The following is a 20,196-nucleotide window of genomic DNA, read 5'->3' on the forward strand; positions in this document are numbered from 1 at the left end:
GGCTTAATAATCCCATCAAAACGCACAGGACTTCAGACTGGATAAAAAAGCAAGACTCATCTATTTGCTGTCTACAAGAGACTCATTTTAGACCTAAGGACACCTACAGCCTGAAAATGAAAGGTTGGAGAACTATTTACCATTCAGATGGTCCTCCAAAGAAAGCAGGGGTAGCCATCCTTATATCAGATAAATTAAAGTTTATCCCAAAGACTGTAGTAAGAGATAAAGAGGGACACTATATCATACTTAAAAGATCAATCCAACAGGAGGACTTAACAATCATGGATATTTATGCCCCCATTGTGGGAGCTGCCATGTATATCAATCAATTAATAACCAAAGTTAAGATATTCTTTCATAATACTACATTTATAATGGAGATTTCAACAAAGCACTTTCTGCAAATGACAAATATTCTAAGCAAACATCTCCAAAGAAACAAGAGCTTGAAAAAATACACTGCACCAGATGGATTTCACAGGTATTTACAGAACTTTACATCCAAATGCAACTGAATACACATTCTTCTCAAGTGTACATGGAACTTTCTCCAGAAAAGACCACATACTGGGTCACAAATCAGGTCTCAAACTGATAGCAAAAGATTGGGATTGTCTGCTGCATGTTTTCAGACCATAATGCTTTGAAATTAGAACTCAATCACAAGAAAACATTTGGAAGGAATTAAAACACATGGAGGTTAAAGACCAACCTGCTGAAAGATGAAAGGGTCAACCAGGAAATTATAGAAGAATTAAAGGGATTCATGGAAACTAATGAGATTGAAGATACGACCATTCAAAATCTTTGGGATACAGCCAAAGCAGTCCTGAGAGTGAAATACATCACAATACAGCCTCCCTCAAATAATTGGAAACAGCTCACATACATAAGCTAACCTTGGACCTAAAGGAACTGGAGAAAGAACAGCAATTAAAACCTACATCCACCAGAAGACGAGAGTTAATAAAGATTCGAGCAGAACTCAATGCAATAGAGACCAGAAGAACTGTGGAACAGATCAACAAAACCAGGAGTTGGTTCTTTGAAAGAATTAATAAGATAGATAAGCCATTAGCCAGCCTTATTAAAAACAAAAGAGAAAAGACTCAAATTAATAAAATCACCATGACCAAGTGGAATTTATCCCCAGGATGCAAGGCTGGTTCAACATTATAAAGCAATCAACATGATAGAATATATCAACAAGAGAAAAAACAAGAACCATATGATCCTCTCAATAGATACAGAGAAAGCATTGGACAAAATACAGCATCCATTCCTGATCAAAACTTTTCAGACTGCAGGGATAGAGGGAACATTCCTCAGCATCTTAAAAGCCATTAACAGAAAACCCACAGCCAATATCATGCTCAATGGGGAAATACTGGGAGCCTTTCCCCTAAGATCAGGAACACAACGGGGATATTCACTCTCACCACTGCTATTCAACAGAGTACTAGAAGTCCTAGCCTCAGCAATCAGGCAACAAAAAGAAATAAAAGGCATTCAAATTGGCAAAGAAGTCAAACTCTCCCTCTTCACAGATGACATGATACTGTACAGAGAAAACACAAAAGACTCCACCCCAAGATTGAACTCATACAGCCATTTGGCAGTGTGGCAGGATGCAAAATCAATGCCCAGAAATCATTGGCATTTCTATACACTAACAATGAGACTGAAGAAAGAGAAATGAAGGAGTCAATTCCATTTACAATTGCACCCAATAGCATAAGATACCGAGGAATAAACCTCACCAAAGAGGTAAAGGATCTATACCCTACAAACTACAGAACACTTCTGAAAGAAATTGAGGCAGACACAAAGAGATGGAAAATATTCCATGCTTATGGATTGGAAGAATTAATATTGTGAAAATGTCAATGTTACCCAGGTGAATTTACACATTTAATGCAATCCCTATCAAAATACCATGAACCTTCTTCAGAGAGTTGGAACAAGTCATCTTAAGATTTGTGTGGGATCAGAAAAGACCCCGAATAGCCAGGGGGATATTAAAAAAGAAAACCAGAGCCAGGGGCATCACAATGCCGGATTTCAGTTTGTACTACAAAGCTGTGATCATCAAGGCACTGTGGTACTGGTACAAAAACACATAGATCAGTGCAACAGAATAGAGAACCCAGAAATGGGCCCTCAACTCTATGGTCAACTAATATTTGACAAAGCAGGGAAGACTATCCACTGGAAAAAGGACAGTCTCTTCAATCAATAGTGCTGAGAAAATTGGATAGCCACGTGCAGATGAATGAAACTAGGCCATTCTCTGACACCATACACAAGGATAAACTCAAAATGGATGAAAGATATAAATGTGACACAAGATTCCATCAAAATCCTAGAGGTGAACACAGGCAAACCCTTTTTGAACTTGGACACAGCAACTTCTTGCAAGACACATCTATGAAGGCAAGGGAAATAAAGGCAAAAATGAACAGAATGGGAGAAGATATTTGCAAATGACATATCAGATAAAGGGCTAGTATCCAAGATCTATAAAGAACTTATTAAACTCAACACCAAAGAAACAAACAATCCAATCATGTAATGGGCAAAAGACATTAACAGAAATCTCACTGAGGAAGACATAGACATGGCCAACAACACATGAGAAAATGCTCCACATCATTTGCCATCAGGGAAACACAAATCAAAACCACAATGAGATACCACCTCACACCAGTGATCATGGTGAAAATTAACAAGACAGGAAACAACAATGTTGGAGAGGATGTGGAGAAAGGGGAACCCTCTTGCACTATTGGTGGGAATGTGAACTGGTACAGCCACTCTGGAAAACTGTGTAGAGGTTCCTCAAAGAGTTAAAAATAGAACTGCCCTATGACCCAGCAATTGCACTGCAGGGGATTTACCCCAAAGATACAGATGCAGTGACATTCCAGGACACCTGCACCCCGATGTTTCTAGCAGCAATGTGCACAATAGCCAAACTGTGGAAGGAGCCTTGGTGCCCATCGAGGGATGAATGGATAAAGATGTGGTATATGTATACATTGGAATATTACTCAGCCATTAGAAACGACAAATACCCACCATTTGCTTCAAAGTGGATGGAACTGGAGGGTATTATGCTGAGTGAAATAAATCAATCGGAGAAGGACAAACATTATATGTTCTCATTCATTTGGGGAATATAAAATTAGTGAAAGGGAATAAAGGGGAAAGGAGAGAAAATGAGTGGGAAATATCAGTGAGGGTGACAGAACATGAGAGATACCTAACTGGGAAATGAATAAGAGGTAGTGGAAGGGGAGGTGGGCAGGTTTGGGGGTGAATGGGTGATGGGCACTGAAGGGGGCACTTGACTGGCTGATATGCTATATGTTGGCAAATTGAACTCCAATAAAAAAAAACAGTTTTCTAAATCATCTACAGAAGTTTGATATGAACAAACCAAAGTATGATGGGTTCCAATTTCTCCACATCCTTACCAATACTTATTATTATTACTTGTCTTTGTGTTACTCACAATCCTAGTGTGTTTGAAGTAGTATCTCATTGTGGTTTTCTTTTACCCTAATTTCTATTGGTATTGAGAATCTTTCCATGTGCTTTTTAATTTTCCATGTGCCTTTTAATTATCTTCTTTGGATAAATATTTTTTCCCTTATTTTGCCCATTTTTAAATGGGGCTATTTGTCTTTATTGTAGAGTTGTAAGAGTACTTTATATACTCTGGACAAAAGTCCCATATCAGACAGATAATTTTCAAAATTTTCTTGCATTCTGTGGATTTCTTTCACTTTCATTATAGTCTCATTTAAAGGATAAGGTTTTAAATTTTGTTAAAATCCAATTTATCTACCATTTCTTTTATTGCTTGTACTTTTTGTGGCCTTATGTCAAAATCCACTGCTTAGTCAATGTTGTGAATATTTTTATTTTTTTCTTCTAAGAGATTCATAATTTTAGCATTTACATTTAAGTCCTTGATCCATTTTGTATTAACTTTTGCATATGCTGTAAGGTAAAGGTCCAACCTCATTTTTTTCACACATGCCTATCCAGTTACCACAGCACCATTTATCAAAAAGACTATTCTTTCCCCCAATTAATGATCTTGGCACTCTTGTCAAAAACCAATTGACCATAAAATAAAGGATTATTTCTGGACTCTTCATTTTATTCTACCAATCTCTATTGTCTATTCTTATGTACCACATAATTGTGATAACAATTCCTTTGTAATGAATTTTGAAATTGGGAAGTATGCATCCTCCAACATTGTTCTTTTTAAGATTGGCTTTCAATGTCCTTTGAATTTCCATATGAATTTTAGTATCACTTTGACAATTAATGGAAAAAACAGCAGCTAAGATTTTGATAGGTACTACACTGAATGTGTAAATGGATAACAATATTAAGTCTTTTGACACATGAACATTGGGGTACCTTTGGTTTTTTATCAGGGTAATGCTGGCCCTACAGAATTAGTTAGTGGGATAATTTTTTTTAATTAAAACTTCAATCTCTTTATTTGTTATAGGTCCACTATCATTTTCTATTTCATACTTTTGGTAGTTTGTTTCTTTCTAACAATTTATTGATTTCACTAAGATTATCTAATTTGTAGGCATAGAAATGTTTATGCTATTTCTTTATCATCAGTTTTGCTTCTGTGAGATTCAATAGTAATGGCCTCTATTTCATTCCTGATTTTAGTAATTTATTAATGCTCTTGGTCAGTCTAGCTAAGGGTTTGTCAATGTTGTTTAACTTCAATAAGCAAATGCTTGGTTTTGTTGTTATCTCTATCGTTTTTCTATTCTGTATTTCATTAATTTCTTCTCTATTATTTTCTTCATTCTGTTTGTGTTGGACTTACTGAGATCCTCTTCCTTCAGTGACCTATGGTAGAATTTGCAGATATTGACTTGAGATCTTTGTTCTTTCTTAATGTAGGAAATTTGAAGCTACAAAGTTGTCTCCAGTCATTGCTTTAGCTGTATCACATAAGGTTTGGTATATTGTGTTTTTGTTATTAATTGCGAAGTATTTTATAATTTCCTATATGATTACCTCTAAATTTAATCCATTGATTATTTGGGAATATGCTATTTAACTTCCACATATTTATGACTTTTCCAAATTTCTGTTACTAATTTCTAAATTCATTCTATTGTATTCACCAAACACATTTTATATGATTTTGATTCTTTTAAACTTATTGAAGCTTGTTTTGATGGCCTAACCTATGGTCTCTCCTGGAGAATATTCTACATGTACATGTAAAATATATCTACTAGTGTTCTTTGATAGAGGGTTTTGAAAACATCTGTTAGGTATAGTTGATTTATGGTATTGTTCAAGTCTGCTATTTACAAGTTTTCCTTCCCTTGAGTTTGTTGAACTTGTTGGATGAGCAGATTAACATTTTCAACAAATTTGGCAAGCTTTGGGACTTTGATTCTTCAAATACCTGTTATGTCTTTTATATCTTCTTCTGAGACTACCATTATGTACATTCTATTATGTGTCTCTGAAGCCCGGTTCATTTTTTAAAAATTTTTCCCTCAGATTTAATAATCTCAATTCATCTATCTTTATATTTATTAATTCTATCTTCTTCTAGTACAAATTTGAGGTGAAACCCCTGTTGTGAATTTTTATTTCAGTTATTGTATATTTAAACTGCATAATTTCAAATCACTCATCCTTTTTTTATTAAACAAATTAACTGTCCAGTGCACTGCTTTGGTGCTTTTGGTTTTAATTGCACAGGAAGCACCATCAAAATAGAAGAAATGCTTAGCCTTCCCTAGTTTAAATTTGTATACGTTAAATGTTTCAATATACATGATTCTCATATTATATGCTGTACAGAAAGTTCTTAGAGAATTTCAGTGCCCTCCTTGTCCATGATTTGTTTCTATTCATCAGAGTCCTGGTGCTGCCTCACCTGCTATTATACAACAGTATAGTGTTATCAGTTTTCATTTATTTTTTCAATGTTAACTTGACTACAATATTACTTCTATAATACAAAATTAGCATTGTCAAGTCAGTGGTTTCAACTGGAGATTCACATCACTTATTTAATGGTGCCTTATCAATATACAAATATTTGTTTAGGACCTATTCCAGATTATTAATTCTCTTTACTTGGTATTCTTGGTATATTCTAACTATATGACTGGTACATTCTGTCAGTATTATTACATTGTAACTGGAGATTTTTTCTTTGTAAAGATTGTATTCATCCATCTTTATAAATTAGATGTAATATCCACTGCTTGAAAATAGAAATCATTATGTTTATAGATATTTTGTCTAAAAACTTTTCTTGGATTGATTTTTATCTTTTTATCCATGTCACAGAGACAACTACATGCCTTTGTGAGTTGCACTATTGTTCTTATAATGAACTCTCATCAGATCTTTCACTTTTGAAAATGAGCAGTAGTAAGCCACATCCATTTAAATCTTTTCCTCATCTGTAATTTTTTGTATCTTAAACTGATGCATCCAAGAAAGCACTTGCAATGGGCTATAGGCCACAGTACTTCACTATTAACAAAGAATAATTTTCTCAGAACCCCATAGAAAAGAATTGTACCATGTACTTCTATGTACGCTCTTTTGATGGCACATTTTAAAGAACTTTGAGGTTATACCAGTGAACTGAGTCAGGGTTTCGAGAACTCTAATCGAGAATCAGGTGAGTTAATGAGACTGTTAATGCACAGTCAAATGGAAAAAATTAATTACCTAGGACTGAATAAACTGATGAAGGGTGATTGAGGGTTTTGTTTGGAATATTATTGATGATATAATGTCCTATTTTTATAAATATAAGGAACCCATTTCTCTTATTTCATAAGCTATCTATAAATCATAACAATTAGTAGATTATGCTTTTATAAAATGAAATGAAACATTTCTAAATATTATCTTATTCTCTCTTCTAAAAGCTCTCCATCACATATAAATTCATATTAAATATACTTATTTCCAAGCAAATATAATTATTTGCATAAGTGTTGACAGTCTGACCTCCTTGTTATCAGGACAGGATTGAAATCATTGGTTATGCAACCAAACCCTTGACTGAAATGACATATCTGAAAATGATGTTCCTTGAGTCAGATATATGTGACCAGATATTTTTAAGCAGGAGAGGTTGACTTTATAGCCAATGCAATTCAACGCCTTCTTGGGGCAAGCAGGCTGATACCTGGCTACCGTTTCCAGCCTTATAAGTGAGTAGGAAAGTCTCTTCCTGGCAGGTCCAAATACTTTTGGAAATTTTTAGGGATCTAGGGAAAAAAGAGATTCTTCCAAATTTATAGGTACTACAGGTAAAATCTGGTAGATAATTCTTAACTTAGCTTCTTAGCCTCAAGAGTCTTCTAAAAATCCAACCTGAGAATCTTTATGAAAACTTCTAGCAAAGCAAACTTAAATAGACCCATATGGCAAATTACCATCTTGGCTACAACTATATAAATAATTAAGCCAAATCTACTATACCCTTTTGGATTATCAGTTTTGCCCTGTTTTTTTTTTTTTTTTTTTTTTTTTTTTTTTTTTGTCTTTGAGCTAATTAAGTTTTTGTACCTCTTGGTAATTGTGGACAATTTATAAGCATGCAAATTCTGTCTTGCCTGGTTGAGATTTCAGTGAATTTCTCCCTGTCTGTCAAAAAACAGTTTGGGTACCTATCTGTATATCATACTGGATCCTGCTACCTTCCCAATTTGTAAAAACCAAATTTTCAATCCTTTCCATTTCCTTTAATATCTAGTTATAATACTCCAAACTAACAATTCCAATTTTCCCCCTCTCATCTGACTCAGACTCATAAAGAACTAAAACCTGATAGCCCAGTTTCCCATAAGGATTCTGGGTTGCCTTATAACTGTCCCTCCCCACAAGATCTGAAGAAGACCTGTGAAATAAAGCCTGATAACTTGATATAAACCTCTAAAGACTCACCAAAACAGGAGACCATGCATTGGGCTAGAACTCTCCCTGGAGAAGACATTGTCTGAATTAAGGAAGACTGATGAAATGTTCAGTATGCCCTTATATGAAAGGTAAGTCTTGGCTAAGACTGGGGACACCCAGGGCACTGACAGTATGCCCTTATATGAAAGGTAAGTCTTGGCTAAGACTGTGGACACCCAGGGCACTGACACCCAACTTCTCTAAGAGTGGCACTATATAGTTGAAAGATTTTTCCCCCACTGACTTCTTGGAAACCACCGGAACCTCAGGATTTACACACTTTGATATTAGTATTTCTCTTTTTCACTTTCGGTATCGTTCCTCTTTTAAGATGCCTGATCTCCAGGACACTAAAACAACTGATTCTTGCCACTCTCTCTCAAAGAAATGATCCAACCAATTTTAGGGAAAAAACATCAAGAAAAATACTCAAGAAACTATTCCTTTCTAATTAGGTGGTTTATGACTGGCTGTGAGTTTTCAGCAATGAATATATTAATGTTGATTAAAAGTATGGGGTCTGAGAAGGGGGGAATGACAGTGGTGAGCTATCTGCTCCCAGAAAGCAGGGATCAGTGGCTGATGAGGTTTTTTACCTGCAAGTTTGACTGTAAGTCAATCTGCTTGGTCCACAGAGGACTTTATTCAAATGTTAGGATGACTGGAGTGGAAATTTGATTTGTAGTATGAGATTTAACAACACTGCTTTTTCTTTCTCCACGCATAAACAACCAACCTTCTAAAACTTAATAGATGCCACCTTCTGGGAGAAAGGTAATAAGCCAGGTGCACAAAAGAGGACTATGCTACCATTGTTCACCCAGTGGACACCCCACTTAGTGATGACAAGACGGAAACTCAGGGTTAAGATATAAGGTTCTTGGCAGACACATGGTTTGGGGGAGAAACAGATCTCAGATGCTACAAAGGGGATGGAGACCCAAACTTGGAGAAAGGCAAGAGTGAGAGGAGCACACAGGGGATCATACAAGAACACTTTCCCAAAGCAATTGGCTGGGAAATCAATTGGAGCTGAGGTTTTACTGAGATTTTACAACCAGCAGGTCTCAAAGACTGGAGTTTTAGAGCTCCACAGTATGGCTGGGATAGAGCCCATAAGGGTGCTACCCTACTCCTTGAGACATAGCAGGCAGGTAACCCAGAGTCAGATGGCATGACCTGAGGATTGCCTAAGATACACTGGAAGAGACTGTTACCTCTTCTTGCAGTGCATCTGGAGAGGTGAAATTGCCTCTCCAGGAACAAAAGAGTCATTTCACTTCTTCACCCCACAGTATAGGTGCAGACACACCTACTAAGGGTGCCTAACCTAGACATTGGCTGTTTAGCCTGCTTTGCTCCAAGTCCTGTGTCCCTGCATTCTGGCATGACTGCCCTTCTGGGTCAAAACTGTATCAGATCCTCCCTCAGAAGATTAGCACAGCAACTTGCCACAGCAAGTCACCAAAGTATGGATTATTAAAACTCTTCTGGCTTGGCTAGGATAGAACCCAAAGTGAACTGTGCCGGTCCAGGCAGGGAAGCAACCTGGAGAGAGACAGTGTGAAACCAACAATTTGAAAAACCTGGGATGCATAAGGGGAAATTATTCGCTCTTTTATGAGGGCTTCCCTAACAGCAGCAAGCAAGGACTTCCCTCTCTAGGGACAAAGGAACTAGCTGGTGCCATTTTCCTACCCTGCTCCTCAGCATAAACAAACTTCAGTAAACAACACAACACAATACCAACACTGCCAAACTAGCTTACATTGAGTCCCACCCCCCTGCATTCTGCTAGAACTGCTTTTCTCAGGTTAGTGTGCCTAACAACCATCATAGCAGATCCCTTCACAAGAAAAAAAGCACACATCCCTGAATGCACCATGTCTACTGACCAGAGAGTTATGTAACCTTCAGTTCTAGTGCAAATAGCATTAGGTCTTATTTAAAAAGCAGAACAGACCATACCTATTTAAAGTTTGCCACACTCTGGCTAAGGACCAAACACTGTCCACTACAGGTGAGAAAAACCACTGTAGAAGAGATATCTAAGGGATAGAGCAGCCAAAACACACCAGCAGAGTACACACAGTACATACTGCAGACACTCCCTAAATGCCAGGCCCTGGACATTATACAACCTCATCTTCATAAAGCCATTACTCTCAGGAGTAGGAAACATAACAGGATTTTCTAACACAGAGAAAAAGGTAGAAACCTAGACAAAATGCCAAAACAGAAGAATTCATCCCAAAAGAAAGAACACAAAAACATCATAGCCAGAGATACAATTGAAACAAATATAAATGGGGCACCCGGGTGGCTCAGTGGTTGAGTGTCTGCCTTTGGCTCAAGTCATGATCCCAGGGTCCTTGGATCAAGTCCCACATCAGGCTTCCCACAGGGAGCTTGCTTCCCCCTCTGCCTACGTCTCTGCCTCTCTCTCTATGTCTCTCAAGAATAAATAAATAATTTTTTTTTAAAAGAAACAGCTTTAAGTAATATGCCTGCTGCAGAATTTAAACCAACAATCATAAGAATACTCATGGAAGACATCAGGGAGACCCTTACCACGGAGATAAAAGAGCTAAAAACCAATCAGGTCTAAATTAAAAATGCAATATCTGAGATTTGAAACTGACTAGATATAATGATCATGAGGATAGAAACACCAAAGGAATGAGTAGGTGAAACAGAAAATAAAATTATGGAAAATAATGAAGTTGAACAAAATAGAGAAAGAAGAATGATGGATTGTAAGAACAGACTTTAGGAACTAAGTGACTCCAAAAAAAGAAAATGTAATAGCATTCATATCATAGGAATCCCACAAGAAGCAGAGAGAGAAAAGGAGCAGAACATTTACTTGAGGAAATAATAGTTGAAAACTTCCCTTATCTGGGGAAGGAAACAGACGTCCAAATCTAGGAGGCACACAGAACTCCATTGATGCTCCTGGCGCCGGGCGGCCCCAAACTGCAGATCGGCGCCCCCTACCTCCGAAGCATCCAGGCCCCTGCAGACTGGGAGCTGCGGTAGCTACTGTGGGAGCTGCCTCCAGAGCTGGAGAGCTGGCCGCCACTGTTGTTCCTCCTCCTGGTGTCACCTTGTACTTGGGACTGAGCAGGGGCCTCACAGGATAAACAGCTCCCACTGAGCCCTGCACCTGGTAGGGGGCTGGGCAGCATCCCCCAGGTGCACACACCTGAGAATAAGCACAGCAGGCCCCTCCCCCAGAAGACCAGCTAGAAGGACAGGGGAAAGCAAGGTATTGACCAAACATCACTGGAAAGTTACAGGGGAAGTCGAGGGACTTACAGTATATAGAAACAGAGAATACTCCCCCTTGTTTTTTGTTTTCTGTTTGTTTCCCCCCCCCCTTTTCTTCTCTCTTTTCTCCCTTTTCCAGTACAACCTGTTTTTGGCCACTCTACACTGAGCAAAATGACTAGAAGGGAAAACTCAAGACAAAAGAAAGAATCAGAAACAGTCCTCTCTCCCACAGAGTTACAAAATTTGGGTTACAATTCAATGTCAGAAAGCCAATTCAGAAGCACAATTATAAAAGCTACTGGTGGCTCTAGAAAAAAGCATAAAGGATTCAAGAGACTTCATGACTGCAGAATTTAGATCTAAGCAGACCGAAATTAAAAGTCAGGTAAATGAGATGCAATCCAAACTGGAGGTCCTAACAACGAGGGTTAACGAGGTAGAACGAGTGAGTGACATAGAAGACAAGTTGATGGCAAGGAAGGAAACTGAGAAAAAAGAGAAAAACAATTAAAAGATCATGAGGATAGGTTAAGGGAAATAAATGACAGCCTCAGAAGGAAAAATCTATGTTTAATTGGGGTTCCAGAGGGCGCCAAAAGAGACAGAGGACTAGAAAGTGTATTTGAACAAATCATAGCTGAGAATTTCCCTAACTTGGGAAGGGAAACAGGCATTCAAATCAAAGAGATAGAGAGACCCCCCCCCCACTAAAACCCATCAAAATCAACAAAAGCAGGCCAACACCAAGACATGTTATAGTTAAAACTGCAAAATAAAAATATATATTTTTGCAAAATGTAGTGATGAAGAAAAATCCTAAAAGCAACAATAAAAAGGAAGTCCCTAACTTATAATGGAAAACCATTAGATTAGCAGCAGATCTCTCCAGAGAAACTTGGCAAGACAGAGCAGATTGGCATGATATAGTCAGTATGCTGAATGGGAAAAATCTGTGGCCAAGAATACTCTATCCAGCAGCAAGGCTATCATTCCATATAGAAAGAGAGATAAAGAATTTCCCAAACAAGCAAAAACTAAAGGAGTTTGTGACCACTAAAGCAACTCTACAAAAAAAAATATTAAATGGGACTCTGAGTGGGAAGGAAAAACCAAAAATGGCAAAGACTAGAAAGGAACAGAGAAAATCTGCAGAGACAACAACAAAATAAATAATAAAATAGCACTAAGTATCTTCAATAATTATTCTGAATGTACATAGACTACATTATATGGTTAACTAATCTTTGACACAGCAGGGGAGAATATCCAATGTAAAAAAAGACAGTATCTTCAATAAATGGTGTTATGAAACCTGAACAGCAACACATAAAAGAATGAAACTGTACTACTTCCTTACATCATCCACCAAAATAAATTCAAAATGGATGAAAGACAAAAAAAAAAAAAACAAAAAACAAAATGGATGAAAGACCTAAATGTGAGACAGGAAACCATCAATGTCCTTAAGGAGAACATAGGCAGTAACCCCTTTGACATAAGCCATAGCAACTTCTTACTAGATATGTCTCTTGAGGCAAGAGAAACAAAAGCAAAAATAAACTATCGGGACCTCATCAAGACAAAATGCTTCTTCACAGTGAAGGAAACAAACCATCAAGAAAAATAAAAGTCAACCTTCAGAATGGGAGAAGATATTTGCAAACGACATATCTGATAAATGGTTAAAAATGAATAATACTGTTGAAAACTGGACAGAAGTCATGAATAGACATTTTTCCAAAGAAGACATGCAGATGGCCAACAGACATAAAAAGATGTAAAAAGATGCTCAATATCACTTATCATCAGGGAAACACAAAACGACAATGAAATATCACCTCACATATTTCAGAATATCTAAAATTAACAATATAGGAAACAACAGATGTTGACAAAGATAAGGAGAAAGGAGAACCCTCTTACACTATTGGTAGGAATGCAAACTGATGCAGCCACTCTAGAAAACAGCATGGAGGTTTCCCTAAATGTTAAAAATAGAAGTACCCAATGATCTACCACTTGCACTACAATGTATTTACCCAAAGATACAAAAATACTAATTTGAAGGGATACATGCACCCTGATATTTATAGTAACATTATCAGGAACAGCCAAATTATGGAAAGAAGCCAAATATCCATCAACTGATGAGTGGACAAAGAAGATGAATGGATAAAGAAGATGTAAGAAGATATATGTATCTATACACACACTCACACACAATGGAATATTACTTGGTCCTAAAAAGAATAAAATCTTGACATTTGCAATGGTGTGGATGGAGCTAGAGTATGTTTTGCTAAGCAAAATAAATCAGAAAAAGAGAAAAAGCATATGATTTCACTCATATGTGCAAGTTAAGATACAAAAGAGATAAAAATAGGGGAAAAAGAGAGAGAAGTAAACCAGAAAACAAAGTCTTAATTATAGAAACGAAACTGAGGGTTGATGGAGAGGAGGTGGGCAGGAGGCAGGGTGGGGTGGGTTAAATTGGTGATGGGTATTAAGGAGGGCATTTGTGATGAGCACTGGGTGTCATATGTAAGTGATGAATCACTAAATTCTACACCTGAAACTAATATTACATTGTGTGTTAACTAACTGGAATTTAAATAAAAACTTGAAAAGAAAAAAAATATATATATAAGGTTCTCCAATGAGATCCACCAGTTTATAAGGTTAAGTCAAGACTTAGAAATCTGCCTACTTCTCCTTCCTGATCTTTTCCCATTTGTGTATTACTCTCCATAAGCTTTAGAATACAATCCAAAATATTTCATGAGGTATTCCAGGCCCCTCAATGTATAACCCAGGTATCAGCATCATAAACCCACGCACTGTGTTTGGCCAACCAGTTAAGGGTTTTTTTTTGGTTTGTACAGTGTTTTTAACTTGATTTAACTGCCAATGTATAATGCTATGCCTAAAATATCTGGGTATCACTTTCTGGGGAAAAAATGAAATTCCGGCAATATAGGCCCACAAATTTAGATGACAACAATCCCTGGCGCCCATTCAAGGATGCTTAGATGGATCATGTCTTTTTTGTTTTCATAAGTCCTACCACTTATTACCAAAAGACAGTATATCGTTGCCGTCCTATATCCACTCTGCTTTGCTCATTTACATGACCTGCCAACACTCTAATTTAGCCTTTATGCAAACTCTCAGGTCTTAATCTCTGACTCCTTCTCCACTTTTTCCAGTTATGTTCAGTGACTTCCAGTTTCAAGAAGGATAATCTTACTCCCCTCACCTGTGCTTTTGTATATTTGCTTTTTCTATTGTATTTTCTTAATTCACATTCATCCTTTAGAAATTCAACTCAGGTCAGGACCAGGACAGGAGAGAGGCAAGCGAGGCACTTAGGGTGCATAATTTTAGGAGGCACTCACACTCTGGTGCCCACCTGCACTTTGCATGAACCTGAAAATAAGTGTTTTCTTAAATTTCAGCCCTAGCATTCTCACTAGCCTCACCCTAACCCTAGATCTAACGTAGGTATCATTTCTCTGTGGAGCCTCCTTATTTATTCTCCCCATTTCTCTCTCTTTCTCTCTCTCTCTCTGTCTCTCTCTCACACACACACACACACACACACACACAGACACACACACACACAGTAGTGTTGACTAGGAGCTACTGTGTGCCTATCTCTATCATAGTGCATAAGTACTTTGTATTGCAATTGTCTGTTTACTCATCTGCCTCCTTTAATAGCCTATGAGATCCTTGAGAGCAAGGAGATTCATTGTGTCTCTGAATCCCCAGTGTATGGCATTTAGTGGACACTTTCTACCTATTTACTAGTGAACAAATACATGGCAGGGTTCCTCAGAAAAGAGCAAGGAGATTCTCTGAAGCCTATGTGGGAAGCACCCTTCTTTCTTGCTCTTGGTACTGCAATGATACAGGAAGTTATTTGCCTATACTTCTTCCTAATACTTACCTAAATGGAAGTTCCATGAGGGCAGGGTTCATAGCAGGCACTCTTATTGGATTAGTTGAATAAATCAATTGGGCTTTAGGAGACCTTGGTTCCAGTATTAAGTCTGGAACTATCTTCATAAAATCACTAGCCCAGCTCTGGACATCAGTTTCCCTATCTGTAGAATTGGCAGGAGTGGTAGTGGGGAACCTGGTAAACTAGCCCAGTATGTTCTCATGTTCTTTCTCCACCCCTTACCATGTGTGTGTGTGTGTGTGCGCGCACACACACACCTATCTGTCTCTGACACTGGTTCTCTCTCTCATTGGTTTATGTAAAGTGTTTTAAAACAAGACTTGGTACTTGGTAAGCACTGTGAGAGTATCAGTTTATTTTTTAATCTGGAAATTCAATTTTTCAAGTAAGTTCTTACATGCTTCATTTGAGTTTGGGTAGATAGGAGAAACCAAAGATCCAAAAGAACTATTTGAAAAAAACTTGAGAACTGACATGGGGTTCCAAAGTGCTCACTGATGTTATGATGGCTGTGTAGAAATCAGAGTCCTAGGCTCCACTACAGAGATTCTGAGTCATTTGATCTAAGAGAGGTCCTGAGAATCTGCATCAATGAGGTTCAGGTCACTCTGACATATATAGGAATAGCTAAACTGGAATATTAACATTTTATTTTACATTTTCTTTTGCAGTTATTCAGGAAGTATAATTTTAAACTGACATTTTCAAAAACTTAGGTTCTACCATTTCCTGGTAAGATCAACAAATATGATATACTGAGCACCAGTCATATGTCAGACACTGAGTCTAATGACTTACATATACTCTCTGATATATATATTTATCTGATTTACTCCTCACTGTCTTGGGAAATAGATTATACTTCCTACTTTAGAGATGAGGAAAACCGGTCCAACAAGCTTAGGTAATGTTGCTAACATCCCATAGCTAATAAATCTGAACTATACACAAAAATATCTAAACACCTGAGATTTCCTTTGATTACTGAGCTATAGAGGTAGAGAAAAGGCCCGGCAATGCCAGTCGAAGGCACAGATGTCTTGCTTTAGAACATGGACAAATGTCATCATCAGGGCAGTGAGACATTTCCTCCCACTTGTCCTCATTATACACAGACTTCTCAAGTTAGTTACTAGTGCTGATCATCAAGGGAAGGGACTCCTTAGAGAAGCCTCAGGTTTTGCTTCACATCATCTAGGAATAATTCCCATCTCTGTTAGACAACTGGTATCCACAGGGGCTTAAAGGTATTGAGTCACATTTTGCAGCCATTGTGAAAACTGCATTATGGAAAGAACTGCTAGGCCCTCTTTACATATAATGTGAAATCTAAATCTCAACCCAAAATTCTATCATAAATGTACTTTTATTAATTTTTCCAGTTAAACAGAACATCTACTGACTCAGGGCCAGTAGTGTTGGCAATTAGAGGGTATGGCACAGTGTGCTATCTTAGCTTCCAAAGCAGCTGTCCTTTCCCAACAATGCCCTCCCAGTCAGCCTCTAATATATCTTCTCAAAGCCTCCAAAAGGCCTCACCTTAAACTGCTGGAGCACTGGTTGTTCTCTCTACCACCACAAATCCCAGTTCTCAAAGTAACAAATTCAACAAGGATAATAACTGTGACAGGCCAACTAAAATCTCAAAATCTTTTTTCAATACCCATCAATAAAGGTCAGTTTATGAGTCATCATCTCTAAAAGCCATGATCAGATGATAACTACAAGTTTCTGGAGTTGGTAGGCAAAAGGTAACTGAGTTAAAGTGTTGTTGCAAAGCATACATTATGAAGCAAATGTGTCACAGCTAGCAGCTTACATGGAGCTCACAGACACCCCCAAGGAACCCAGTACCACTATGGGGTCATTTTTATTTTTGTTTACAAGCCATTATGCTCAAACTCACGCCCCTTCTTTTTCCTAAATGGCACTGGTTGACATTTACGGTAAGGTAGGTGTTGTACCCTCAGTGGACCCACCCCTACAGCTCCTTGGGCATTGGTCTCACCCTTTTAAATCTAGGGGGAGGAGGCACCCAGGGCCTATGCACTCTAGGCATATAATAAGAGTGGCAGCCCTGATGATCTCAGGATTGGCTTCAGAGTCCTTCTTCTCTTGTCTTTGAAGAACAGTGCATGTTCATAGCCAAATAGCTATACGATCTGGTCTTATAGGGTCTAATAAGTCAAACAGTCTTCCTTCATTTTGTCCCATTTTTGTTTTCTATAGTCCCAGCTTGTAGTGTTTCTGCTTGTATAATTCCATCTCTATTCCTGGCTTCTATTGTGATAGTTGATTATATCCATGTTTCACACCCACATTGATCTCCTGATGCAATGGTCACTCCACCGCACCCTTGGTGTTCTCTTCCAAACACACTTTATCATATTTTGTAATATGAACAGGCAGAGAAATGTCCAACTCTTGAAGTTCTGGTTCCATTTTGTTTAATAATTCCATCTTCAATTCATTTCTCTCCTCTCAGCCTTTACTAGTAACAGGGAGAACCAAGCCATTCTTTCAACACTTTGCTTAGAAATTTCTTCAGCCAAATATTCAATTTTTTTTCAGTCAGAAAACACTACCTGCCACAAAATACTAGAACACAAACACATTTTAGCAAAGTTCTTTGCCTACTTTATAACAAGGATTGCTTTTCTCCATTGTCTAATCACATGTTCTTTATGGAAACTTTCTCTATGGCTCTCCTTTTTTTCTTTCTGAGCTCTCACAACAAATGCCTTTAAAATTCCATTCATGGCAATCTAGGCTTTTCCTAGCATGCACCTGCAAACTTTTACAGCTTCTTCCCATTACTCAGTTCCAAAGCTACCTCAACATTATTAGGGAATTGGTACAGCAGCACCTCCACTTCTCAGCACCAATTTCTGTCTTACTAAATTTAGGATGCTATAACAAAATACCATAGACTGAGTGGCTTATAAACAACAGAAACTTATTTCTCACAGTTCTGGAGGCTACAAGTCTGAGGTCAAGGTGTCAGCATAGTTAGGTTCTGGTGAGAGCCCTCTTGAAGGTTGCAGACTGACTTCTTATTGTATCCTCACATGGTGGAAGGAGGGTAAAAGTGCCCTTGGGAGTCCCTTTTATGAGGGCTCTGATCCCATTCATGAGGGGTTTCCACCTTCATGATCTAATTACCTCTCAAAGACTCCAACTCTTAATACCATAACATCAGGGGTTAGAATTTCAACATATGATTTTTGAGAGGGACACAGAACTATTCAATCTACTGCAGAGTACAAAGAAATAGAATCTTATATTAACAATGATTAAACAGTTAATATGTACTTAAACACTGTGCACATTTGGCATTGATCATCACATCCCTATTTCAAAGATGAGAAAAATTAATTCTCAGAGAGGGAAATTCACCTCCCCAGGATACAAAGATAATAAGTTCCAAAACTTAAGTTCAAATTTGGGCTGACTCTAGAGTCCATGATATTAACTTTTAAGTAAGTCATGCACTTAGACAAAAATACATTTGCAAAAGTAAAATGAAGTGGAGTGAATAAGTAAATAATCTAAATGCAAATGTGTGCCTCATTATTTATACTACCATATTTACCAAAACAATCAATTTTAGTCTCACAAAAGTACCCATTGCAGTATTATTTATAATAGTGAAAAATTGGAAATAAGCTAAATAGTTTAATAGTATATAAAGTATGGCTCCTATAATAAAAAGATCTGAATGAACCCATTATTTATTCATCCAGTAAACACATATTGAGCATCTAATATATTCTAGGTACTCCTCCACATGCTGGGGAAATAGCAGTGAATAAAAACAATGTCCTTGCCCCTCATGAAACTTACAAAGAATTTTAAGTGATATCAGAAGATGATTATGATAAACTATTAGGTTAAAAAGATAAAATTATGTATTTAGAATGAACTAAATTGCACACACATAAAAGAGATACATGAACAAAAGAAATCAAAAGTAACTTGCCAATACCATCTAATATATTGTTTCTGTGCTGGAATATCTTACTATCATAGGTAATTTTATACTTTTATATATGATTTATATTTCCTACAATGACCATTAAATAATGATAATAATAATAATAAGACATTTTTATATTTTAATGATGGGGTTCACAAATACAACTGTGTAACATACTTGTATCTGTGACATTAAATCATTCACAATAGTTCTGTGGTTCAATGTTATTGTCTAGCAAATGCTTTACACTAACTCTTTTAACTCACTGGTTACCAAACATTTTCTTAAATGACCAGAACAAATACTTTAGGCTTTGAAAGCCATCCAGTCTCTGCCACTTCTACTCAATGTTGTTCTACCACAAAAGTACCCTTAGACAATATTTTTTCTCTTAGACAATATTTAGACAACCAACAAAACTTTATTTACAAGAAAAAGAAAAAGCAGTAGGCAAGATTTGGCCCAAGGGTCATAGTTTGCTGACACTACTTTAACTTCATAAGAACTAACACAAACACAAACTGTTCAATCTCTTCATGGAAACATTCTTGATATTAACATTAACCACATTTTATAGACAAAAAATAAGGCTCACAAAAAGGAAATATCTGTCCGAGATCACACAGCTCACAGAGTGAGTGGTTAAATTCAGTTCCCAAGAGAGATGCCAAATGTCCTGTTGTCTGAAAACCTGGACATATATAAATAATACTTTTAGACATTCTAGAGATTATTCCTTAGAGGACTATTAATCTAAATCATCCTGTTTTTTTTAAATCACTCTTTAATTTATCCTTTATAAAATTATCTATTTTCATGTACTATATTCTTTAAAGAAAAAGTCCGGCGGGCAGCCGGGTGGCTCAGCGGTTTAGCGCCACCTTCAGCCCAGGGTGTGATCCTGGAGACCCAGGATGGAGGGCCACATCGGGCTCTTGGCATGGAGCCTGCTTCTCTCTCTGCCTGTGTCTCTGCGTCTCTCTCTCTC

General features: G+C 37.4%; 1 protein-coding gene across 5 annotated transcripts in view; it reads right to left on the reverse strand.

The window, feature by feature from the left end:
- The window catches only part of OPHN1 (oligophrenin 1), a 519,936-nt gene that overhangs the window by 291,929 nt on the left and 207,811 nt on the right, over positions 1-20,196 (reverse strand). The window lies entirely within an intron of this gene.

This window comes from Canis lupus, chromosome X (assembly GCF_003254725.2).
Source record: "Canis lupus dingo isolate Sandy chromosome X, ASM325472v2, whole genome shotgun sequence".
NCBI lineage: Eukaryota > Metazoa > Chordata > Mammalia > Carnivora > Canidae > Canis > Canis lupus.